The 27,568-nt window shown below is 35.9% G+C and overlaps 1 protein-coding gene across 10 annotated transcripts in view; it reads right to left on the reverse strand.

Moving 5' to 3' along the window:
• The window catches only part of MACC1 (MET transcriptional regulator MACC1), a 319,768-nt gene that overhangs the window by 124,580 nt on the left and 167,620 nt on the right, over positions 1-27,568 (reverse strand). For 9 of the 10 annotated variants that reach the window (XM_054692410.1, XM_054692411.1, XM_054692414.1 and 6 more), the window contains one exon: positions 10,955-11,076. The gene's annotated coding sequence lies outside the window, so the exon portion shown is untranslated. Of the gene's footprint in view, positions 1-10,954; positions 11,077-11,616; positions 11,657-27,568 lie in introns of those variants that run through there. The other variant, XM_037508805.2, reaches the window with a different exon arrangement.

Raw genomic sequence — 27,568 nt, forward strand, 5'->3', positions numbered from 1 at the left:
AACTTAGGATGGAATTGTAGGGTTACATAAGTATATGCCTATTTTACATGAAATTGTCAAACTCTTCTCCAAATAGTTTGCACCCTTTCATACTATAATAACAGTGTATGAGAGTTTCAGTTGTGCCATGTGTTAGTCACATTTGGTATTGTCATTATTTTTAATTTTATTCATTTCTGTGAATATGTATTGGCTTCATAATTGTGATTCTAATTTCTAATTAGGAAACAGTTTATTTCTGAAGAGGACTGGATTAGCAAATGTGAATCCTAGTTAAAAGGGTTTACACCAGAGTCACATATGATTATAAATCCTAGAGCTGGCACTTACAGTATATATGACTATGAAAAAGTTGTCTTGTATTCTTTATGCCTCAATTTTCTCCTCTGTTAAGTCACAATAAAAGTACTAACTTCCTCAGATATGGTTTAGAACTTAGAAGAGAAAATAAATATAAAGCACTAAGCTTGGATCATCGTACGTATTCAATAAGAAATATTACAATTTCTGGGCCTCCCCGGTGGCGCAGCGATTGAGCGCTGGGTTGCGAAGCTGCCCGCAGCCTCTGCAGCACCTGTTCGATCTCCAGCTGCCCCCGGCCACCGGAGGAGGGTCCCACATGGCGCGCAGACCTCTCCTGCCGCCCGCTGCTCCCCTCAGCAGTGTACTTCACTCCTTCTGCCTGCTCTGCTCCCTGCTCTGGCTCTGGTGAATTCTCTCACCCTCCTGCACTTCTGACTATACCCAGTGCTTGTATAAATAAATAAACAAACAAACAAACAAATAAATAAATTACTTCAAAGAACTTTTTTAGGTAGATGAATTGAATTTCTTCAAAGTCAATCATAAGGTAAAGATGTATTACTCTGATCATAATGTAAAGATGTATTACTCTAAAAGGTATCTTTGTATCTAGTTCTTTTTGATGTTTTTGTTAGTGTTTTGTTTTTAAGTTGGGGCTTGATCCCAAAATAGTATGCAGACAGCATTATTTTACATGGCCTAAGTCCTAGAAAGTCACAGTATCAAGTATTTAAAGAAAACTACAATAGATCACAAACATCCTACCTACACTACTCCTTCAACATCCACAAGCAATTGTTCTCTCACTAACTGCATAAAATGCCAATTTCAATTTAATCCTGACATCGAGTGGATCACCATGTTCATATTCCTTCTCTGAGTCAAATTTCCTTCCCAGTTGCTTCTACCCAGGGTTTAGTCACTTCTCTAGCATCTGTAACCACTGCTTTGTTCTAGCATAGTGATACCACCGAGGAGCTCTCCTTCCTTTTGTCCCATTGCCAAGTCTTTACTCAGGCCTGACAGCTCTGCAAAATCATTGCGCTTTTGTTTCTGGGTGGTCTGAGAGAATTGGCACAAAGAGAAACAGAGTTCTTGACTTCCTGTAGGGTTTTCTTTCACAATTAGGAAAGAGGGTTAAGAGTAGCCAATAGACATTTATTTTTAAGATAAGTGTCCTGTAAAAAAACAAAGAGATTTCTCACAATTCTGGAAAACTAAAAGTTTGAATTCATTGCTATTCAGTCACTATTTGGCGAACCTAATATATTTAAAACTTGAATACTCACTTTTTTATGAGCTTATTGTTACAGAATTAAAAAAAAATACAAGATGTATCTAACATCACATAGCAATTAAAATTACAGCAAGTTGGTTAACCAGTTTTTCCATGTAAGAACCTAATTTGTCATAACCCATTTGTCATAACCACTATGAACTTGAAAGTATTAGTTAACAGGGCATGCCACCACTACCACTATCATAGTGGCACAACAGCTAAACAAATCCATCTTTGTGGACTGGGCTAAAGGTACTGGAAGAATTACAGCAAGGACAAAATAGATCCTGGCCCTAGAAGACAGCTGGAATAGGCAGTAACTAATAAAGGGCCTTAGGCACAGCAAACAAGCCAAAGTGCATTAAATCAACATTGGGAATGGACACAGGCCAGGCTCTAGTCACCCACCAGAGTGTGAAAGGGTAAGAGTAGCATAGGCTTATCTGGGCAGTAGATCACATTGTTCCTGGAGAGTGGAGAGGATGTTTGCTTTCAAGTATAAAGCAAATAAACTTGGCCATTTAGAGGGTGAAATGGAAAATGTAGGAATTAGACTATGTAAACCTCTATACTCACACAGTTGGAGATAGGATGAGAAGCCATTCACCGTATGCACTTTTAATTCCTGATTTCTGCTATTTTTTCTCCCAGGTTTAATCACAGTCTATCCATCTCTTCAGCTGAACAAGGAGCAAGTTAGTTCATTGCCTTTAGCAGTCTTGAAATTAGTGCTAAAGTTGAGTCTATTCTTGCTCTCCTAACACTTTACATAGGATTGGATTTATTGTGGACTAGAGCTTCCTAACACTGGGCTACTAATTGTGTTAGCACAGTTTTCTGAATTTCACCTGTCTAGGTCTGTTATATTCCAGACCACCTATGTCTAACTAGACCTCATAGTCTGACTCTTGTTCCATCTAGTCTTGTGCCCAACCATGTATTACACTTATAGTCCGTCATTCTTGACTTTTCCCCTGCAACATTCAGGAGCCTGTGGTATAATGATTAGAGAAGCAGACACCATTGTCATGAAGATTATTAAGGAATGGTGTCCATGAATAAACAAGTACAAATCATTTTAAAATAGAACAGATATGGTATCTTTGCTGAAGATAGTAGACTAGCATGATCTTGGAGTCTCTTCCTCTTTTACAAACACAGGAAACTGGCACCTGTATCAGAGCAACCACCTTTGAAAAAGAATGGGAGATTTGAGGATCAGAATCTCCACAAGGAAAAGAGACAGAAGCATCAGAAAGGATAGGAAAACCTGAGACATAGACCACCAGAGACAATCAGGGCTCCAGGCTTCAAGGTTGGGAGGGACATCAGGGGCATGGAGTCTACTCAGGACTAGAGAGCTTGCTTTTACGTAGGGTACCTCAGTGGCTAGGAGCTGCACCATAAGGGTAATGCACTTATCCAGGAGTGAAAAAAAGGAGGAAATTTCCCCCAGAGAAAATGTTACTCACGGAAGCAAAGTAAAGTCAGTGAAGGATACACAGACTTAACCAAGGAACCTGCATCTATTGAAACAAAACCTAGGTGGCAGTCTCCCTTTGGACTGACTATGCTAGCCTCCTTCTTTACCCTCCTCCTGGGATGAATGGCAAAGCAAGGGCAGATATCAAACTGACTGAAATCAGATAAAGAGCCAAGCTCAATGGGTTAATCACCCAGCTTTTTTACTATCAGAGTTTACAAGGCTTCCAGATGGCCCTTCAATCTGTAGGGTCATACCATAGCCCATAGTAACACTGGCTCTTGTATGCCCAGAGAAAACATTGACCATATTTCCAGTATTTGGTGGTCACAGTTCCTTCCTGAGGTTTTCCCAATGTAAAGTTATTTATTTAAGTTCTTTCTTGTTTCTTGATGTGAGTTTGTATTGCTATATACTTCCCTCTTAGTGCTGTTTTTGTTGCATCTTTATGTTCCAGTAGTCATGTACTTGTTTTCATTTGTCTCCAGGTATTTTTAATTTCTTCCTTTATTTCCTCATTAACCAAATAGTCAAATAGTAGTGTGCTATTCAATCTTCACATAGTAGAGGGTTTTTTTGTTTTCTTTTTGTTATTGATTTCTAGTTTAATACCATTGTGATCAAAGGGGCTCGCTAAAGAAAAAGAGAGGAAAAAACTCTATAAACAGAATCAGAATTGAGAGAGGAGAATTTACAACAGACATCACAGAAATACAAAGGATAACAAGTTAACATTTTATGCCAACAAATTACATACTTTAGAAGAAACAGGACAAATTCTTAGAACTACTCATCCTCCCAAGACTAGTTCAAGGAGAAACAGAACAGACCAATTACAACTAAGGACATTTAAACAGTAATCAAGTCTCACAAAAAATAAAAGTTGAGAACCAGATGATTTCACTAAACCTTCAAAGAAAAGTCTATCCTTCTCAAGCTCTTCCAAAAACTGAAAAGAGGGAAACTCCCAAATGCATTTTATGAGGTCAACATTACCCTAATACGAAGGGCAGACAAGGATATCACAAAAAAACAAAACTACAGGTCAATTTTCCTGATGAATATAAATTCAAAAATTTTCCATGAAATCTTATCAAACCAATGTCAACAATACATAAAAATGATCATACACCATGATGAACTGTGATTATTTGGGGATACCATGATGGGTCAAAACCCACAAATAACTAATGCAATTCACCACATCAAGGAAGATAAAAATCTTTTGATCATATCAATAAATAAATAAATAAAGATCCCACATCCATTTATAAAAGGAAAAACTCAATAGATGGGTGTAGACAGAAATTACCTCAACATAATAAAGGCCAGAGATGACAATTCCCTAACTAACCTCATGTCCAATGGTGAAAAAAATGAAAGCTTTTTCTTTAAGATCAGATACAAGATAAGGATGTTCACTTTCACCACTACTATTCAAAAGAGTATCCTAAATTCTAGCCAGAGAAATTAGGCAAGAGTAAGAAAAGGAATTCATGTTGAAAAAAAAAAAGGACAAAAAACTATTACTATTTTGCAGATGATGCAATAATACACATATAAAATTCTAAAGCCTCCACTAAAAAAAAAACTAGTAAAACCAATAAGTCAGTAGAGTATAATTGCAGGCTACAAAATCCATATACAAACATTTGTTACATTTCTACATACAAACAACAAACTAGAAAAGAAAAAAATCAAGAAAATAAACCCATTTACAATCACATCAAAAATAATTAAGTACCTAGAAGTAAAATTGACAAAGACAGTGAAAGATCTATACAACATAAACTCTAAAACATCATTAAAAGAAATATAAAACCCCCCAAAAATAGAAAGATATTCATGGATTGGAAGAATTAACATTATTAAAATAGCTAGCTTACTCAAAGCAATGTATAGACTCAATGCAATCCCTTTCAAAAATTCCAGTTGCATTCTTCAAGGATATAGAATATCACTGAAATTCACATGGAACTATAAAAGACCCCAAATAGCCAATCAGTCCTGACAAAAAAAGAAAAAGAAAAACTCTGGTATCACACTCCCAGACTTGCAACTATACTACGAATCTATTAAAAGCCAAAATAGTATAGTATTCAACTAAAAATAGACACACAGAACAATGGAATAGACCTGAGGGCCCAGAAATAAACTCACTCATATCTGGACAGTTAATTTACTTTAAGAGAACAAAGCATATACATTGGAAAAAGTAAAGTTGCTTTGACAAACGGTATTGGGAAATCTGGAGAGTCAAATGAAAGTATTGAAATGAGACCACTACATCACATCATACACAAGAATTAATTTAAAATGGCTAAAAGGCTTGAATTTAAGACCTGAAACTATAGACTACATTGAAGAAAACATAGGTATAACTATCTATGACATTGGCTTCAGTGATCTTTGGTGACTCTACTACAATAGCAAGAGAAAAGAAAAGCAAAAATCAGGCCTCCCCGGTGGCACAGCGGTTGAGGGCTGTGTTGCGAAGCTGCCCAAAGCCTCTGCAGTGCTGTTTCCATCCCCGCCTGCTGGGCGAGGGTCCCACATGGCGCACAGCCCTCCCCTGCCGCCTGCTGCTCCCCTCAGCAGTGTACTTCGTCAGTCTGCCTGTTCTGTTCCCTGCTCTGGCTCTGGTGAATTCTCTCACCCTCCCGTGCTTCTGACTGTACCCAGTGCTTGTATAAATAAATAAATCTTAAAAAAAAAAGCAAAAATCAGCAAATGGGGCAACATCAAATAAAAAAAGTTTCTGAACAGGAAAAGAAACTATCATACTATCATGAAAAGAAAGACACCCTTTGGGCATCCCTGGTGGCACAAGGCAGTTGAGCGCAGTGCTGTGAAGCTGTCCACAGCCTCTGTAGTGTCGGTTCTATCCCCGCCAGCCTCGGAGCAACCCACATGGCAGGCGGACCCCTCCTGTCTTGCCTGCTGCTCCCCTCAGCAGTGTATTTTGTCAGTCTGCCTGTTCTGTTCCCTGCTCTGTCTCTGGTGAATCCTTTCACCCTCTTGCGCACCTGGCCTGTACCCCAATTCTTGTATAAATAAAATAAATCTAAAAAAAAAAAGACACCCTACCTAATGGGAGAAAAATGTGCACATCATACATTTTATAGGATATACAGAGAACTCATACAACTTAACAACAAAACAAAGAAGCCTATCAAAAATATTGAGAGGGCTAAACAGATGCTTCTTCAAAGAAGTATAGAGATGGTCAAGTGGCACATGTAAAAATGCTCTCATCTCTTATAATTAGGGAAATGCAAATCAAAGCCACAATGAGATACCACCTCACATATGTGAGGATGGCCAATAACAAGCAGACTAGAAACAAGTGTTGGTGAGGAGAAAAAGGAGGGAGTTTTCAGTGATTAGGTGTTGGGAGAATGTTGTCTAGTCAAGTCTCTATGGAAAACAGTATTAGTTTTCTCAAAACATTAAAAATATATCTACTATATAACCCAGCAATCCCACTCTTAGGTATCTACCCAAAGAACAATAAAACACTAATTCAAAGAGATATGTGGATTCCTGTGATCATTGCAATACTATTTATAATAGCCAATGGATGGAAACAACCTATGAATTCATCAACAGATGATTACATAAATACTACTGCTTTACAAAAAAAATGAAATCCCATTTGTGACAGCATGGAGTGAATGCCAAGTGAAATAAGTCAGAAGGAGAAAGAAAAATACCAATAGATATAGTTGATCCCCAGAATACGGGCAAAGAATCATATTCCAGCCTCCTCAGACTCTCCCTCTCACTAAATGATTGGCAGGATTACAGACCTGAATTAGAGCCATCATCTCACTTAAGTTATGTGACCTTTTCCATTATAAAAGCACACTTTAGTAAAACTTAACTGGGCTATGACCACAACAAATAATTAACAGATAATATGACATTTATATTAATGAAAAACATATAGAAAGGTTATTTCTACTACAAACAGCAGACTACAATTAAAACAAATCTCATACTCTAATAAAAAGTCTATGAAATGATTACCTTAACTCTTTATAGAAAAAGAAAAATCCACCAACCAAGAAAATATTACCACACAAACTACTGGCCAAACCTGAAAGGAACAAAATTCCACCATACTTTTGTCTCAGAGTAATAATATTTGAGAGATGGTGTAAAGGTAAGGAGTGAAGTGTGTTATTTGAGGTGCCATGTGGAATCTAAAGGAAAATCGATGGCTATCATATAGTGAGTGCCTGCTAGGTGCCCTTGGCTGAATTTTGTTCTCACAACTCTGCAAAACAGTCACAATTTCATTGTTAAAGATGAGAGATGAAGACCCAAAGCCACAGCAGGGCCACAATTGGACTAACTTCTGAGAGATGACAAGTGTTCTCAAAGTGATTGAAACAAACTTATTAATTGCTCTAAAATATTTCTGTGGAGGGTAAGGAATTAGAAATATGTGCCACCAACTCCAAATATAGTGGCAATAAGAATTCTATTTTCACCTCTAAATTTTTTCTTTAAATTCAGCTTTCAGGTTTTGTTACTTGAGATTTAGTACTGACTGACTCTATTCAAGTCAACTGATATTTCAGTCAGTTCATCAATGAATAGACAGGCTTAGGGGGAAAAAGTCTCTTTAGAGAAAGTGTCTCAGCAGGATTTGAATGGGCACTGGGGAGGAGCACTCCCCTTTCAGTTACTCAAGGTGACCCCTCTCCCCAGTCCTCAGGCAATCTTAGAAAGAAAATAGAGTTGAAAGCACAGAAGTAGAAAGAACTGCACCCCCTCCACCAAAAAAAAAAAAAAAAAAAAAGTGACACTCAGTGTGATCTTCTCTCCTTTTGCTCTTTCCCTCTCAGAGTTATATGCAACTGCATATCACTACCTTCAACTTCTCTAAAGTTCATTTTAAATAGACTCGAGTGGTGTTAGATTTTAGAATCTGTGTGATTTTTATGTTTCTAAGTGATTGAAAGGGGTAGCAATAGGAAAGCTGCTTTGTGGCATGTTGCTATTGAAGATAAAATAGGGAATGAGGGTAATAAATGCTTTTTATGTTTTGCTGTGATTATTTTATTGAATCTTATCCCCACAGAGGTTGGTGAGGTGAGATTTTATTATTTTCACCTATAAGCTGGAGGTAGAGTTAAGTCCAATTAGGTATTGAATGTCACACCAGAAAGGATAAGTGACTTTGGTCTCTGTCCAAAATAAAATACATTAAAGCAGCATTTTTCTAGGATTATCCATGGGCTCCAGGAGATAATTTTGTAAATACAGTTTCTTAGTCAAATATATTTGAATAATCTCCCTTGCTATCTGTGTCTCCAGAGATAAACAGTACAGATATTAAAAGTTCCATAAAGTCATATAATTAAAAAGAGTAACAAGAACTTTGTCTATTTAACACAGCATTATTTCCTATAGTATTTTTGGTTTGTTTGTTTAATGTTTGTTTATATTATCAAAACATGTTTTTGCAAAATGTTCCACGAAGATATACAGTTTCTCTTACCATACAAGACATAAAAAATACTTGCCTCTGACGAGGATGCACCAAAATGATCAGCAGTTAAGAAAGAAAGAGAGAAGGTGAGGGAAAGAGATAGAAAGAAGGGCCAGAGGATGTGTACCTCTTACTTCACCTTGCTATTTTTGTCAGTGTTTATTTCCAACTATATCACTTCTCCCCAGCCTAGCCCCTCTGCTTCAGTTGGTTTTATCTATGTGACTGTATCCCCTATGCACACAAAAACACAAAGCACTTTAATTGGATTATCTACTCTCATTCAACAAACAAACCAAAAACCTCACTATTTAACTATGAGGCACCCTAATGACCACAGAAAGACAGAAATTAAAACATAGTTCTTATCTTGGAGGATCTCCCCACCTATTGAAAGGGGAACAGGCAATTATAAAATAATATGGTCCAACAAGACAAGATCCACTCCTTGTGAGGAGTATCCAGCACAGGGAGAAGTCATGCTGCAGGTGGATCACAGCGTTTTCTTGCTTCCTTAATAGCTACTTTCTAGAAAGTGGTATTTGTTGATCTGGGTGATAAATAGACATTAATAAAACAGAGCATAAGGGAAATGCTCTCTACCAGTGCATGTAGGTGAGGAAAGCTAATTCATTTGGAATCCTGCATGATCATATCTCAGGAAACATATAAGAGGGGGCTAGCTGACAAGCCATACAGATACAGATATAAATCAATATAGACAGAGGTAAAGATAGAGCAATCCAACATAGTAAGGATTTTGTACTTTATCCTGAAGAGAATATAATTATTGATTAAATATCACTTTTAGCCACTTTGTTCCTTCAAATAGCTAAAGATTATTCTACCATTTGTAACTGTTTATTCTTAAATCTCAAATTCCTTCTTTCATTTTATAGACATTTCCAGTATCTATCTATAGATCCAAGTCAAAATATTTAAGTCCATGACACTATAATTTCCCCAACTGCATCTTCTGTGAACTTTCATATTTACAGACTATATGATTCATGTTACCTTAGAATTTCTTTTATAAATATGTGTGGTTTTTACAGAAATATCTGCCAAACACTTCCAAAACACGGAACCATATCATGTATCCTTGAAATACTGTGGTGGTTTCCCAACCTCCTGGTATTCATTCCTTTGTGTAATGCCTTTCTCTTGATTGGGCTGGACCTAATGACTCACTTAATACAAACAGAACACTGTAGAAGTGACAGGGTGTTGTTTCCAAAAACAAATTACAAAAAGTCTGAGTTCTCTTTCACTCTCATCACTGCTCTCTTTGAGAAAGTCACCTGCCATGTTGTGAGTTGCCTTGTGGAAAAGTTACTGTAGCAAGGAGTGCTAACTCCAACTACTTGAGCCATGAGTGAGTCTGAAAGCCCCCAAGCCTATTCCAGCAGAACCTTGAAGTGCCTGCAGCCCCAGAGAACATTTGAATTCAGGCTTCTGTGGGGCATTGACTGAACCAAAGATGTCTGTCTGTATCTACAGTCTGGTCAAAATAAATCCACATTTCCACTATTTCCCACTTATATTTATATGCAAATGATTGGTAGGTAGATAAACCTGAAGGAAAAAAACTTCAGTATTGGTAGTTCACTGAGTGAGCAGTTACAAAGTATTATAAAAAGGACAAGGGATAGATTACTAATTAAAGAATTTCAATGAATCATTCTGAACTATTCCTCTAACCAGAGCAATGAGTGAACTGTCAAATCTATGGGCAAATAAAAAGTGATTTTAGGTTACTAAATATTGTAGGATTATAAGGCGCTAAGTTAAGCCATTTACTTGAATAATCACCCATTCACTTATTAAATAATTTTCTAGTTAACTGAATAATCATCTAGAGAGCTGAAAAAAACAGACATCGTAAATGTGACATTGTTCCATGGTTACACAAGATGTTATCACTGCGAGCCACCAGATGAAGGGTACATGGGACTACCCTTAACTTATTTTTGTTTTGCAATTTCCTTTTATTCTATAATTATTTAAAAATAAATGTTAAAAGGGGAGGTAGAAAATAAGAGCTAGCAAGCTAGCTAGATATGTATTCCAGGGTTTTCCCCTCAGAGATTCTTATTCAGTATATTTAGAGTGAGATCCAATAATTCATATATTTTAATCAGTAATTTGGATAATTCTGACGTCCTGCTGTGATCGGCAGCCCTGGAATTTCACAATATAATACTTTTACAGAAGTCAGAGGAAGTTTTCAAATAATTTCTTCTTGATAAACAATTAGCTAATTACAGTGAAATTTCTGGGGGTGATGGGAGAAAAGGGAACAAGTATCTATGTATCTCCTGCCCCTACTGCATCTCTCACCCAGGCATGACAAAATACATTCACCTGGATCTCCCAATCTTCTACTCACCTCCACATTTGTCTGTCCTGGATTTCACCAGTCTTCATAAAAAAAAACCATTAACACCTTCTAAATCTCTTCAATACCAGCAACCTCCATCTTCAATCCACTGGTCTACAGAAAACTTCTTCCTATAACAGAAGTAAACAATCCAAATGTTGCTTTCAGCAATCCAATGTGAAGTGTAACTTCATGGCTCTTTCCTCTAAGGATAAAGACAAAGCCCCCAGGACTAAAGGAGTCTGTAGTGAAACTACACAGAAGGACTCCAAGGTCCCAAATACAAAGGTATAACTATCCAGGATCTCTCTCTGTTCCTGAATGTGCTAGCATTTCCATAAGCTAGAAGTTCCCATATAAGCATCTATTTGGGAATAACACTATAAACTATTCCAGGTTAGTGATCTGGTTTGGAAGAAAAATTATTAGAAATGCAGATTTCTAGACTCCAGATTTCACTGAATCTGATTCAGTAACTCTAGAATAGACTCAAGAATCCACATTGTGGCACATTATGTACTGGCCATATTCACAAGAATTTAAAGCTGAGGGGTGTTAAATTAGCTGTTAACCTACAATAGGTTCTACAGATAAAAGTAGCACCTGATATTTTGATAAACAAGAGACAGTACAAAAGATGAGCTTTGAATATTAGATTTCTGAAGAGGTACCTAATGGAAGTCTCTAGAGGATAAACTGAAGCACTTGGAAGAAGGCAGCACACAACAGAAAAGGAAAAGTGAAACCAAGGAAACTTTAATTTATGTAACAATTTTCCTCAGGACTGGCTGTGTTCCTGGTTGGGGGTTGGCATCGAGATGGAGCTGTGGGAAACTTCTTTTTCTCTCCCAACTACGAATTGCCTCTGCTTTCCTACATATAAAGTTGGAAGAGGAGAAGAGGGAGGAAGTCATAACATTCTCATGGAATAATATGAATAAATCTGGCTAATATGTGAAAGAATTAAGATATAAATAGAATTCAAACAAAGTTTTCAACACAGAAGTCCATAACTGGAAGTCTCCCTTTTATGCTGTTGCTTTCTCTAGAGAGGAGGCTGAGAGAACTGTTTTTTCTGTACACTGTCACTGTTAGTAATAATTCCCACAGATCGTCTCATACACCAAAGAGATCATGTTCAAAAGTGAAAAATGATTCAATAAGTTCATTTTAAGGCTTATCCAAAAGTCTATTCAATCCCTGGGCTCTTTGTACTTGCAAAAACTTAATTTGCCTACCAGATAAAATGCTTGTTCTACTTCACTGTATTCATTACATTCCCATCAGAAGGCAGAAATCACACAGTAATTTGAACAGGAAGGGTTCATTATAAAGAAATGGCAACAGAGGATTGGAGTGATAGGGAAGTGGCTATGGTTGGGGGACTCTCAGGGAAACCCAGGCTTACTGAGGGACAATACTCAAGGAAGGAACAAACTTGGACAGATAGAGTTCTCCCCAACTGGAATTCACATCTCACTGTAGAGGTTATATCTGGAGCCCACTGGATATTGGAAAAGTTTGCCAGAAAGGACCCTCCATTGTTACTTAGCCCAACTGACAACTGCCTTTCAGGATACTGATGGAAGTCACTGCAAAGCTGCCTGTTCAGATTGTCATGCCTCGCTGTGAGACAGCTTGAGCATCATCCGGACTAACAAGAAAGCCACCAATAGTGTCAGGGCATGAGAAGGGGTTGCTGCTGATTCACTGGGAAATAAATTTGCTCGTGAGTCCATGAAACTTATAAATTTCCCTCAAGGGTGCCTCTGAACTTGTTGCTGGGAACTGCCAGAGGGTTTATGCTGGGGGAAGCTGTACTAATTGCTGTTCCAGGTCCGGACACTGGCGGGGGCAAAAAAGGGAGAAAAAGCCATTTACTCCACAAAAGATAAGCACATCTGAACCAGAAAGAAAAAAAAAAAAACCCTCCTCCATCACCCAATGCTGACAGTGTTTAACAAGGCCCATGTTTGTTATCACAGCTGGTCAGCCAGAAAGAGCTGATATTGTCCCACCAGATCTTTCATGAGAAAATTCAATGCTTAGTAGTTTACAGCAATTATTTAGTGGCATTATCAACAATTCTTTCATTTCAATGTTAAGTCTGTATACCTACAACTTTTCTAGTTGAAAACTTTATAGCCATCTCTGCATTATTTTGAAAGAGCTCTATCCAAGCTTCTGCAAAAAGAAAACCCTGAGCAAATTTTCTTCAATGGTTCCTATTCATTCCATTCAAAACAAAATTTCTTCAATTTGTTAGAGAATAACATCTAAAATTTCTCCGTGCTTATTCTAGAAGCACCCAGAGTTTCTTTCATGCAAAATTGAAAGTAAATGTAAATGAATCCTGTTCACTAAAAGTTAACCACTAAGCACACATTTGAAAGTCCCTCAAGATACGTATTTAAGACTTCAGTGAGAATTTTGAAATTTATGCTTCCATGCTCATATTTTCAAGTAAGAAAATAATATTAAAAACCACATCCAGCGATGCTGAGAGTCATTCAGCCTTGAGTACTTTTGATAACTAGGAGTTTTGTGATAGTTTTTGATTCAGAGGAAGATTAAGGGTTTTTAGATCTCCCAATATAATATCAGGTACCAGGATGGAAATAACAACAAAATATCTCCCTCATTTGTGGCTCTTCTCTTCCAAGGCAGACACATCAGTTACTTGAATCCCTGAGGAAAGGCAAAAACGAAGAGGGTCATGGAGTTATTCTGGGACCTGAGGACATCCAAAGGCTGCTTTGTTCAAGTTATGACATGGTGGACAGGGGTGGAGAGCTAGGGCCTTTAAGACTTTTAAGTAACTCCATGTAGTGAAGTTAATGAAGAGTACAATACCAGTTAATGAAGAGTATCTGTTTTCGAGTAAGAGAGCACCAAGGGACAATCAGCCCCTTGACATATTGAGTTCCACTAGCCATGCCAGTCAAGAAGTACCATCTTCAAGTGTCTTGTGAGGGGTCACAGAGCTCACTAACAGAGTAGAAGAAAATGAGGTCACAGTTTGTGAATTTGTATGCGGTGGTCCTGGGAACTACTAAAAAATGATTAGATGAAGTTTATTGGGTGGTAGTGTTTCTGCATTATTCCAAGGGAACAGAGGCCAGTGGTTTATTAAAACTACCCTCTTTCTAGCTAAAGCAGAGGAAAACCCCATAGTTTCAGATATATTCTAAAATCACATCACCATTTAAGACCCCTTTTCTGAACTCAGATCATGTATCCAACTCCCTACTTAATATTACTTGATATTACAATTATCTCACAAACACCTCTAACACAGTGACAGAATGGGACTTACTGTATTTTCCCCAAACCCAACCCCTCCATATCTCATTGAGTGCTAGAGTCACCTAATACTGAAATTCTCAACTTTGAGTGGTACAATACACCAGATATGCTCTTAATATAGATAAAAACATCAAGAAGATTTGATCGTGTGACCACAGAACCATGAGACTTTTGATTGGAGAAATGGCGGCTAAAACCTTGTTAAGACACTAAATGACTTCTTGGAACTGTACTTATCTGCAAAGGAAACCTGCCTGCCTATGAATATTTTTGAAGAAAATGTATTCTCTTATAATCTAGAGGAGAAAGACAAAAGGAAAAGAAAATAAAAGGGATAGGAATTTATTTAGTCATTCATTTACTAAATAACTTAGAGTACTACATGCACAAAAAATTTAGGGTCACATTTCTCAAAGTGTGTAAAAGAATCTGACATACAAATTCACCAATTAAGAGAATTAAAAGAAAGAAAATGGCCTCTGAAATTTCAAAGCAGTAAATGATTATATAGGGACTAGTTTATTGCTGGTTATTTTGTCTCATTCTCTACTATATAGACATTTATAGTAAAGGCATGGAACCAAAAATAAACTTTCAAAGAGAAGATAAAAGTACATGAAGATAGTAGGAAAAAAGTAATCTCTAAAACTCATCTGGAATCCTCATTCTTTCTGAGTTAATCATAATCAGAGCTGACATTTAACACTTACTATATCTATTGAAGACTTTAATATGTTTTGTCATATAAGCATTACAAGCATTCTGTGAAGTACTATTATTTTTCATGCAGTCATTCAGAAAATGTTTATAATGCAATGACCACAGTCACTCTAAAGGACAGGAATAAATTATGAAGATATAGGTAAGTTCCCTGCTCCTTTAGAGACAAAGAAAATGCACACATTCAGTAAATATGTGAACTGAAGGCTTTGACAACTGAGATATAAACATTCATTTGTATCTCAATGATCTCAAGTTGACAAGCAATAATATGATGCAGAGCTTGGATGTGAACAGCGATCATAGGTTAATTGCAAAGTTGCTGTTCTTCACTGGGTTATATACCCCCTTTTATAGATGAAAATGTCAAATTTGAATAATTTCATATGCCTCAATTTGTATTTGAACATATCCTTTCCATAAATCTTAGTTCCTTTTCTTCATTCTTAATAACACTGCCTCCCAGAATTACTTATGATTGTTGCGAAATTAAGAATTAAACCCCATTTCAGATGAATCACTTTACAAGGGGCCCTATAATTTGATAATGACTTTTTGATCCTTCTAAAAATATGAAATGTGGTTTGTTTTAGCCAAGTAAGAGAAAGAAAATGGTCTCTGAAACTTCAAAGCAGCAAATGATTGTATAGGGACTAGTTTATTGCTGGTTATTTTGTCCCATTCTCTACTATATAGATAATGGCATCCCAGTTTGGCTAAGACAAAGATGATTTCATAACAGTTTTCTTATCCTAGCTTGTGTTTTTTTTTTAAATATATATTTGTATAGTCAAAAACCAAGTCTAGACATTTTGGACATAAAACAGAGTTGAATGTCAAGGACAATACTGTTCTCTGAGCTGAAAATAATTCATATATTTTGTGAATCAAAATAACCTATTAGAAGAGTCCTAGAGCATTCTGAGGAACATTATCATCTAAAAACCTAAACGAGGGCCCTGCAGAGAAATAATTCAGTAAATATATACACACACGTGGATTTACATTTCTCTCAAAATATATTCTCTAGCAAGGGTTTTCTCATATTTGTCACTATTAACAGATTGGGCGAGATAATTATTTGATGTGTGTGTATCAGGATAGGAACTATGATATCTTGTGTATTGTAGGATGTCCACAGCATCTGCGACCCGTGCCAGAAATACCCTGTCAGTCATGATAACTGAAAATGTCTTCAGACATTGTCAAATATCCTCACGGGAAAATGTATCTCTAATTAAGAACCACTGCTCTGGATAGAAATAGAGAGACATATAGGGGTGATTTATGATCCAGAGACATGAATTTATGTTTAGGTATCAAACAGGAGAAGACAGTATTTATGTGTATAAATATCAACCATGTGGTACAGTGATTAAGAATAGCTGGGGTCACACTGACCAATTGTGAATTTCGATTCTACCACATACTAACTTTGTGATCTATACTAATTGTATGAACTTTAAAATGAAAGTAACAGTAGCAGTTCAAAGAAATATGACCTAAATTTAGTGAGATAAAGCATCTAAAGCACTTGGCATACTGCTTAGTATTAAACAAACACTTAGAAACTGTCAACTCTTCCTATTTAGAAGTTCCTACCAGTAACAATTCTCAGTCTCTCAGTGCCTCTGTTTATTTCTATATTACATAAAGACACATATACAATTATACAAACATTTGTCTATATATGGTGCATATATATACGTGTATGTCAAGGTGCAGCATAAGTGAAAAATACCAATGGCATGTATGAATGTTCTTGAGTCTATATGTAGTAGTGCAGGGGTCAGGAAAGGGAGTGACCCACATCATAATGCAAAGCAGATGTTAGTCTATTGGATAATTTTTCTGGTAGATTAAAAAAAATGGAGTTAAGTAAACTTTATCTGGCATGTTTGAAGAATAAGGCAATCAAATGTTATTATTAATAGACTGCTAGCACATAAAACCAAACATAGTTTGGTTTAAAAGCATTTCAAATACAACAAAATGCATTTAATATTAAAGCTTACTGACATGATTAGTTCATTTTTATTTCAACAATCATTTATAAATAACTTGCTCTTTTGTTAACTTTCTGCTAAGCATTGATTTGCTTTTTGATAAATTTCAGGAACTTGCAATTCTTCAACGTAATGGTTTTAAATATCTTTTCTCTGCAGAGCTGTAAAATATATTAAAATATATGTTTATGCTGACTCCATTTATCATGATCTGAAGGTGTTTTGGAGAGTATTGATTGATATTACGACATTCATTTATTTCCACTGCATTTAACTCTTTAAGATAAATTTAGAACAAAGAGTTGACTATACAACGGCTTTCCTCCTTCTCTGCAAATTAAATTCTTATGTCAAAAGCTATGAATTTCTTTTGTAAATTTAAATGATTTTCCTTTCTATTACTATGGAAGTTAAACGATATTTAATTCTTCTAATTCCACCTCAGCTCTGGTTAAAGAGGTATTCCTTTGTCAAAAAAGTAACTATCATATCTCTGGGCAGCTGTGCAGCTGGCAAATTCTCCCTTATATTGGACCAAAGTCTGATTCAAATCAATACCCAATACTCTGATTATGTGGCCACGACAAACATTAGAAGATAAACTGAATCTTTTCACAAAACAATTCCTCCTGGGGCCTCCCTGGTGGCTTAGGGGTTAAATGTCAGTGCTACCAATGCAATGGGGAGGCCTGAGTTCAACCCCAGCCAGGAAGCTGACCCAAAAGGAGCAGCAGTCCTTTCCTGTTTCGCACTGCTCCCCTTAGCAGTGTCTTTCAGTAAATCTGCCTATTCTGCTCCCCACTCTGTCTCTGGTGAATCCTCTCAACCCCTGCACCTCTGGCCTACACCCTAGATCTTCTATGCATAAATACATTTTTTTTAAAGCAATACCAATATTATGTATACTTAGCATCAACTCTCACTCTTTTATATAACTGCATCTAAATGCACATCTGATACACATACTTGTGACACACATAGAGAGAAAAGAGAGCAAAAGGGAGAAATAAAGATAGAGCAAAATAGAAATAACTTGTAAATCTTGTGCTACTTCTGTAAAATTTTGTGTGAAACCATAGAAATCAAAAAATTTTATATAAAAGTAAAAGTCCTACAGCAAAACCCAAAATACTGCACCCCCCAATCAGCTTTTGTTTTAGCAAGGATTTATTACACTATGCTCATTATTTAATAGTTTAATGAATGTACATAAAATATGAAGTCATGTTAGAACTTTAAATGTAGGTATAAGCAACAAAGTTATTAATAATGACAGTTATAGCAATGACTTTTTCTTCTCAATATTTTTGTTCAAAGGGAAAAACATCTTAAGAAATGATACTTTAATTAACCATAGGGAATTTTTAGAGTTAGAATAATTATGTTTATATAAATACTCAGGAATTTGTCTATTTATCTGCCAAAGGAATACAAAACATATAGTATTTATCAGTTTTAAGGACTATACACCCAAACTGTGAGAATGTATTTCATTTTAAATCTGAAACAAGAAAAAACTCAGCTAATTTGGGGTCAAAAATACACATGTTGTGTGTCCCTTGAACTTTTGACCAATTATGAAATGCATTTCCATAATTCCATTTTTTTTTACTAGGTCATTTTGATATAGAGGTTTAATTTTTCTTCTGTAGTGGGTTATTCATCCTTTTTAGATGAAACGTTACAATCCTGTTAAGAATCCTTGATTTCAATTGTTTTGAAACAAGACTTTCATGATGGAGCCATAAAACAACTCAGCAGTCATGCACATTAGAGAAACATGTCATTCTGTATTCATACATAGAGAATCTGGCAAAGGAAACTATAATTATCAAACAAATCAGAAGTGTCTACCACACAAAATCTAAAACTGTATCTGAATTGAGAATGTTCATCCATTTCTCTACTTTCTGATCGCTTTTCTCTCTTTTCCCCACTTTCTTCCTTCATTCTTTCTGCTCTTTCTTCTTCCTCCCTTTCCCCGCTCCCTCTCCTTCTTTCCTTTTTTCCTTTCTTAATGGAGAAAGAAAGCGGAAACTAGGATACAGACTAGAGCTGCTGGATAGAACATTATGGTAGAAGCAGAAAATAAATACTATCATCAACTCTACGGTCAGAAATTTTGTAATCTGAAGCTATAAATAGAACATGGCAACGTGAAGCAGTTAGTCACAATCACAAATTCAGAAAACCTCATGTATATCCACGAACACCTCACTAGTTTAGAATTAAAAGAGCATCACCCAAGGTATTTCCCAGGTGGGAAGGGACACTCCCTTGGAAGTAGGTAAATTCCCACTGGATGTCCCCATTTCACACTCACTCTATGGGGAGCCCCATGGATTTCTTAATTGCTTTGTTCAGGGATGGGGACAGAATTGACAACACTGCCAAGGTGATGAAATCTAGAAAGCTTAATACTGAACAAAATATGGGGTAAAGAATGAGAAATCCCTAACACCTCTATTTATGACTTCCATTCTTTAACTCATGTAAATGCTAATATTTAATCCTTGTTCTGTTTATTGAAGAGATCCAAGAAATCTCATCATGAGATTGGATGGATACCCCATAGCCAATGTCGTGTTTATACATTCCAGTCTTTTCTTTAGATATGTGTTCACAAAGTGGTACTTTATTAATTGCACAAATTTGTAAAAAGGAAGCCTTTACACAGTAACAATCTAGAATAGTTGAAAGATGATATATAGAGAGACAGATCTATACCATCCATCACCTCATAAAGATTCTCAGCTGTTTTATTCTGTTTGTCATACTGTTATACAATTCAAAAGTAGTCTCTTTCAGAACACAATGGAGAAAAGGTACTCTTTCACTAACTTGTGCTGGACATCCATATGCAAGAAAAACAATGGAGCTAGACATATACCTCACCTTAGACACTTCACAAAATTAATTCAAAATTATGACACCTAAAAAAATGAACAGTGGTGTAAAATACATATAAATAAATAAAAGAATTAAAACAAAAAACAAAAAAAAATATGACCTAAATGTAAAACAAAAAATATATAAAAATTCTAAAGTTAATATAATAGAAAATCTAGGCAACCTTGAATTGTCTTATTGATACAACACCAAAGGCATAATCCATGAAAAAAAGAACTGGTCTGTAAGACTTTATTAAAATTAAAATTTTGATTCAGTGAAAGACACAATCAAGAGAACTAAAAAACAAGCCACAGGCTGGGAAAAAATAGTTGCAAAAAAACCCACATAAGTTATTTATTGCTGCTTAATAAAGTATCTTGAAAGTTAAACAATAGTAATCGTCTATTTCTTTTATTTATGAGCGATAGTCTTCAGGAAATTCAGCTAAGTTTGGAACATCCAGGATGAGTTCATTCACATCTTTAGACTTGGTGCTGGCTGTTGTTAAGATCCTTTCTCTTCATGGGGCCTTTAATCTTCAAGGACTTTCTTGCACATACTCTTTCCAAAATAGCAGTCAACCTCTTTACATGACAGTTGGTTTCCAAATGAGTGAAAACACACTCCTTAAGTACTAAGCATGGAAGCTGCATTCTATAACTCAAGATAAATCAGGGGCCAAATTCAAGAAACAAGAAAGTAGACTCCATCTCTTTATGGACGAAAGGGCAAAGTCACACTGGAATGGTAGGGATTGCTGTGACTATTGAGAGAAATGATCTCCCACAAATTCAACACTTTTTCTTATAACTTACTTCAAAGTTATATAACATATATAGAAGAAAATATAGGTAAAACACTATGAGACATGCATCGCAATAATATCTTTAAAGACTCATCGTCCAAAGCAAAGAAAGTCAAGGAAAAGATAAACACCTGGGATTATATCAAACTGAAAGCTTCTGCACAGCAAAAGAGACAATAACCAAGTGTCCTATAAAAATTTTTTTATACAATGCAAAGTCCTAAGTTTTTATCAGAGTAAATTGCTAAAATTGTAAATATAACGCTGCATAATACTCCATTTGTGTTCCCTCAAAAAATACTCTTGATAATTTTTTATTATTCTTATAATTTTTTGAGAGCTTCCATCAAGGAACTTATATATCCTGATAAATTAAATGGTTTCTTTCCTAATAGTAATGACAATGACATGTAACTCATTACAATTCAATGTTTATATTAACTACCAAGAATTTTGTGGTTTCATAATAAGGAAATAAAAATATAATCATTCCTTTACCTTATTGCCTTATTTCTTTTTGGCTTTCATTGTAAGTCCCTTAAATTTGGGGTAAGTATCATGGGTGCTTTGGTGATGATCATGGTGTGGTAACATATATCTAAAGAGGTGTTAGCCTATACCCTATGTATGGGTTGTAAATCAATGTTGCCCCAATTTAAAAAAATAGTTACAAAATACATACATACATACTCACACACACACATAATTTTTTCAGGAAGTAAGGAATAAATAGGTCTTAAGTAATCAGTATTATGTTAACACCTAAAAGAAGAATACAAGAATGATGGACAATGAGATTATTCTCTTACATATCAAGAAGCCAGAGCTGCGAAAAGTAACAGAAGCAGAAAGACACCTAGAGTTTCAAAATCTACACTTGCTGCTTTCCTATCATAAAGTAGAAGATCTCAAAAAGATTTAGATTGGTTAATTTAGGGCTAAGGCAAAGATCAGATATTTCTTTTTCAAGATTTGCAAAGAACAAATCTTTCTGCCCTTATTAATATGCACATGCTCAATCTTACTCTTACAAATAAACATATTCTTTTATAAATAGCCAACAACATTTTATCAAAAAATGTTTAAACACATGGTAGAGGAATCTTAGGGAAAGTCCAGAGGCTGAATCCAATTTATTCCAAGAAAAGAACAGGAAATCAAATCACTAAATAAACTCATATTTGTGTACTTGAAATTTTCTTGGTTTTGTTCATAGTTTGCTTACTCATAATATTGGCATATTTCCTGAATATTAGTGCTAAGATTGTCTACCTGACTTAATTACATTTGTTTTGAGAGAGTAAAAACTTGCTTTTCTAAATCTAGAAAATCCCATCATATTTTATATGTCTCAATGTGTACAATTTCCTAAAACATAACTTTAAACAGTAAAATTAAAGTGGGAATGATTCTCATAGTCCTGTAATAGATCCAATTATTCTTTAGGGTAAAACTGGAAAACACAAAAGGGTAATAAAGAGCATGATGTTGCTTGTGGAATGTGTAATAACTAAGCTTAATTTTATTATTGTCTCCAGTGAAATAATGTTTCCTTTTTTAATATAAGAGACTACTTCTCCAACATCATATTTATAAAATATTTGACAATAATACTTATCAAGGATTAGGTTTATATTATATTGCTTCCTTTTAGTTTGTAACATTGGTTGTCCATGTCACCTTGAGCCCTTTGCAAATGATGCTGTGATTGGTACTTAACTGAAACATTTCTCTTGACCAGAGCTTCATTTACAAGAAGCAATCTCTATTCAAACTAACAAAATAAAAGGTTTATTAGAGAATACGAAACAGCTCAGAATACTAAAACAGAAAATTAAGTAGTTAGATATCTTGTGACCTGGGGATACAAGATGGGGAACCTAAATTACTCACTCTTTCAAGAAATGCCTTGTCCGTTTCTCTCTCTTTTACTCTATAAATATGTCCACCTGTAATTTGTTGTATCATCTTTCTGTTTCCCCATCTCTACCACAGCCCAGCATGGCTGCTTGTCCAACTCTGTATTACCATCAGTAAGTTCTGAGGCTAAATTCTGAATGATGCTGGTTCTTCAATACCTTAAGTCTGAATTTCCAAGGAAGAAATATCATTGTTCCTCCCTATAATGTTTACCCAGAGAATCATGGGTACACACATAACAAACTGCTTATTGCAATTTACCAAATATGTACCTTAAAATAATAACATAAGAATTTGTTTCTTCGTGTGTAAATTTACCAATAATGTTTGTATAATATTTGCCTTGCCTATCCTTAAGTTCTATCTATAGAAGATAGATACTTCTAAAAAAGGTACATGGGCAACCATGAAACAGTGAAATATAACCAATATAACAAAACATACCTATTATTTATTAAAAAATATTTTACTGAATATGACACCCTCTCTATTGTCTACTCTATTCCTACCAAACCTAATTGGAAATCTTCAAGGCTCTCCTCTCTGATTGCTGAGAGTCTACAACACCTTTCCATGAGGTAAGAAGTCGATTAGGAAAATAAACACTCAGAACTATAAAGGATACCCATGATAGCTGACTAGCAATCAATCTAGTCATTCAGTAAAAACTATGAAGACACAGTGAAAGATCACAAAACACTTTGGAAAAACATGAATAAGTTTAAGCTTTAAAAAAAGTTGAATCAGATGAGTGATTAGTAACATCTAATAGAAATTAGATGCATAAACATCTAAAGGCTAAATCAGAAGGCAATAATTTTTATTTTTTACAGAAGTTTTTGTTTGTCACAGCTGAATGAGGGAGAACTACTGGCAACTAGTGTTTACAGACCAAAGACAATGGCAAAAATTCCATAATGCACAGGAAAGTCCTCCATAACAAAAGTTGTCTAGCCCCAAATTTTTAAAGTGCAAAAGTGAACAAATTGTGCCACCATTTCTCCCTTTCCCAGATTCTGAATATTATTTTTTCACCCTCTTCAATACATGCTCTAGAAACTCTTCCTTCATTCTTCAACTGCAGTAGAGTCTCACTATTTTTCTAAAGTTGTTCATTCAGAATTCTGAGATCCTGAGAACAAACACCATCTTGTTCTTGTCACTATGAGCTTAGAATTTCTCTAAGACGCATTGGGGGAAAATTCACTCACTTCACATTCTTTTACTAGTGCATTCCTTTGTCTACTGGAGTGCAATTTCACTTGTATGTTTGCTCTGGTGTTTACTTGAAACAATGCAAATGCTTTCTAACTTACAGATAATTTTCACTATTATGCATTATATCCAAAAGTAGTTCTGGATGTTCCCTTTTCATGTCTGATTTTTGTTTCCATTTCGATGACGTTTAGGGAAATGCACATATTCTTAGATTGCCATGTTTAACTGATAGCCGCTGATTATTTTTGAAAATTTACATCCACAAAAAAATTTAGACTATGGAGGAGTCCAGCAAGATGGTGGCAGAGTAAAGAAACCTTGCACCTTGTATTCATATATTCACAAACAAATTATAACAAAACAAAGGCAACAACGCCAAAAAGTAAACTGATGACTATCACATCCATTAAGATCAACAGCTATGGCAGAAAGTGGTAAGAAAAACTCTAAAATATCCTGCATGTGTGATACTACCACAGTACAGTCCATGAGATGAAGGGACAGCTGCTGGACAGAGCTCCTCTGCTGTTGATACCTTAATGGCACATACCTATATTGGGGACTTTAAAAGTTGAGCATTACATTAGAGAAGGGAGGGCATAGAGCTGGTACACAGGACAGAGGGTACACCACTAACTGGTAGAAACAGATGGGATCACCTATGTCTCCTCATACAAGAGGCAGCCTGAGACTGTGATATGCAGAACAGGACCAAAGACAAGACAAGTCAATGCTTTCACTGACCAGAGTCTGAGGCACCTGGACCTAAATAATAGGATCAAGGGCCCCAGGGAAGGGTTCTATACTCAAAAAGCAAAGAGAACAAATCTTGGTTTGTGGCTTGTCTCAACTATAGTTCTTACCCAGCACTATATTTATTTTTAAGCTGCATCCCAGAAATTAAGGCTCAATATGAGACATTTTGGCTAGGAAGAACACCGTGGACCCCACCATACAATTTGGGTACCTGCAGCACTGTAGGAAACTTGAACCACTGAGGGTCACTGGAAGTGATCATTCAGTGTCCTACTGCTCTGTTTTGTTCTTACCTATTATCCCTTATCAACTACAGTGCCCCAGCCATCAGAACAGGTACCAATGCATTGAAATATGAAATGACAGACACCTAAAGATCCTGGGTAAAAAACGTGGGATTATACCTACATTCTTCTAGTAGGGTATAAAGTCAATTTATCGAGATAAGAAAAATAAACCTCCTATGAAGACCCATAATAACTAAAAATGAAGAGACAAAGAACACGTTACAAATGTTGGAGCAAAAAATCTCTGAGGGAATTCGCAATCCATCAGAACTGTGGAATATGCCTGATGAGGAGTTTAAGTTTAATAGTTGTAACCATGTTTGCTGAATTAAGAAAAGACAATGGATGATGAAAATAGGAAGGCGATAAAGATTAAGAAAATATGTCACTGTAAAACTAGAACTAATGGATCTGAAAATAGAATACATGGATTAAAAAAATGCAAGAGACCCCATTAACATAAAATGGGATAATGATGGTACTGAATATGTAGTGGAGTCCATTGGTGTCTTCATTACCCTGGAGAAGGTTGGGGCTCACTTGAAGGATGGGGTCAAGAGTCATTATCTCTATACCTGCTGATGCCCCCATGTTTGTGATAGGAGTGAAACATGAGAAGTACAATGTCCTCAAGGTTGTCATCAGTGCTTTCGATGTCACCAATTGCTTGATCTCCTGTCCAAGGTCATCCATGACATCTTTGACATCATGGAGGGACTCATAACCACAGTCCATGTCATCACTGCCACCCAGAGGAGTGTGGATCACCTCTATGGGAAGCTGTGGTGTAATAGCTGAGGGGCTAGTGAGGATATCATCTCCATTTATACTGGTGCCACCTAGGTTGTGAGCAATTCATCCCTGAGACTTCCATGTCCCCAACCCCAGCATGTTGGCTGTAGATCTGAAGGAAGGTGCTACACATGGTAACATGTAGAGGTGGTGAAGCAGGCATCACAGCACTGAGTTCATCTTGGAGTACAGTGCTAATATATCAGTGACAGCCTCTCCTCTACCTTTGATGCAGGGGTTGGTATTGCCCTCAATCACCACTTTATTAAGTTCATTTCCTGATATGACAATGAATTTGGTTACAGTAAGAGGGTAGTGGACATTATGGTCCATGGCCTTCAAGGAATCAAAGCCAAGGAATAAGAACCCTCATAGTCCACTACCCTAGTATAAAAGCACAAGAGGAAGAGAAAGTTCCTCAGCTTCTGGGAAATCCCCCAATGATCCAACATAGTCCAATCCTTTGACCTCTTCACAATTTCATGCAATAACCCTTGGGGAAAGGGAGAGGCCTAGGGAGCCCAAGCTTGTTGTGTACCATCTATAAAGTACTCTTTACCCAGCTTATAAAAAACATAATGTCACTTTATAAGCACGTTCATCCTGGTCAGATACAAGTGCGTTTATAGGCTTACATAGCTTCCCTGAAAATATTAGCTTAGAATATTTATAAAACTTTATTTTAATTGTTCTTGTACTTCCCAAGGCCCTTAACTGACAGTAAACTTCTTCACTGAAGATAAACACTGTGTTTTCTGGATGCACTGTAATCTAACAGAGTATATATACGAATGTATGGACAATATAAATAACTGTTGAACGTATGCATTCAATCTTTCAAAATCAGACTGTGTCTATAATAAACGATTTTGTATTTGGTGCCTACCATGTGCCAAGTACTCAGTGAGAAAATGCCAGCATTTTACAGGGGTTTTTTCCACATATTTTGTTGTTACCTCTATTCTGATCAATTACTATTCTGATTACCAGTAAATCTTTCACATGTACAATATATGTTGCAATATAGAATCCAAATGTAATCTCTTCGTTATGGACATGCTCATACCCACAAGGTTTGTCATCTTACAGCTTCATTAGGGGTCATTATCCACGCAAAAAAAAACAAATCTGATCAGAAATAAAACTGCTTCAGAGATGTGTGCATGGCTGTCTGCTACTAGGCTGGAGAATGGTGGATAATACTTTCTAAGAGTTAAAATCGACTTATATTAATCATAATTTGCTGCCCAAGTCTTCTCAGGGAATTTGCAAACTGTCAAAAGACTTCAACGTTCCAAGAAAGTTACATCACATAAATTCTGCCAATGTGACTGTTGTCTGGGTGGAAAGATGGATTTCTGGTGCTTCCTACTTAAGATATTCCAAAAGCCTTCTCATGCCCATTAAGTCTTTTTAAGGGTCATCATAACCTCCTTGTATTTGCAAGAAATACAATAATTCATGGGAATGAGGAAAATAATTTCATAAAATGCTTTCTAAGCTGAAGATGAAATATGATTCTAGGACCATTGTCTAGATGGTCTAACTTCTTAGTACATTGTATAATTTTAAGGCTGGTTTAAAAACCCACTGGTTTAAAAACATACTCTAACATATACATTTAAGAATTGATATGAAAGACTTCAAGTAATTTGCATTTTCTGTATTCTTTATTACATATTATTCTACTTGTTGATTCTCAACTCAAATATGATAGGATGTGTTTCTGTTGCAGATTTTATGTTGTAGATTCCTGTTGACAAGAACAGTTTTCCAGGCCTGGAAATAATTGCCTATGGTACCCAAAATATTCTTCTCAAAATCTCAACTTAGATATAGGGGGGAAGCAAGAAGTGAAAAGCAAGAAGCAAATACCATGAGTCATATCTGAAAAAAAGATAGGTCCACATAACTTTTTAAA

Source organism: Talpa occidentalis, unplaced genomic scaffold (assembly GCF_014898055.3).
Source record: "Talpa occidentalis isolate TD23 unplaced genomic scaffold, MPIMG_talOcc4v2.1, whole genome shotgun sequence".
Classification (NCBI taxonomy): domain Eukaryota; kingdom Metazoa; phylum Chordata; class Mammalia; order Eulipotyphla; family Talpidae; genus Talpa; species Talpa occidentalis.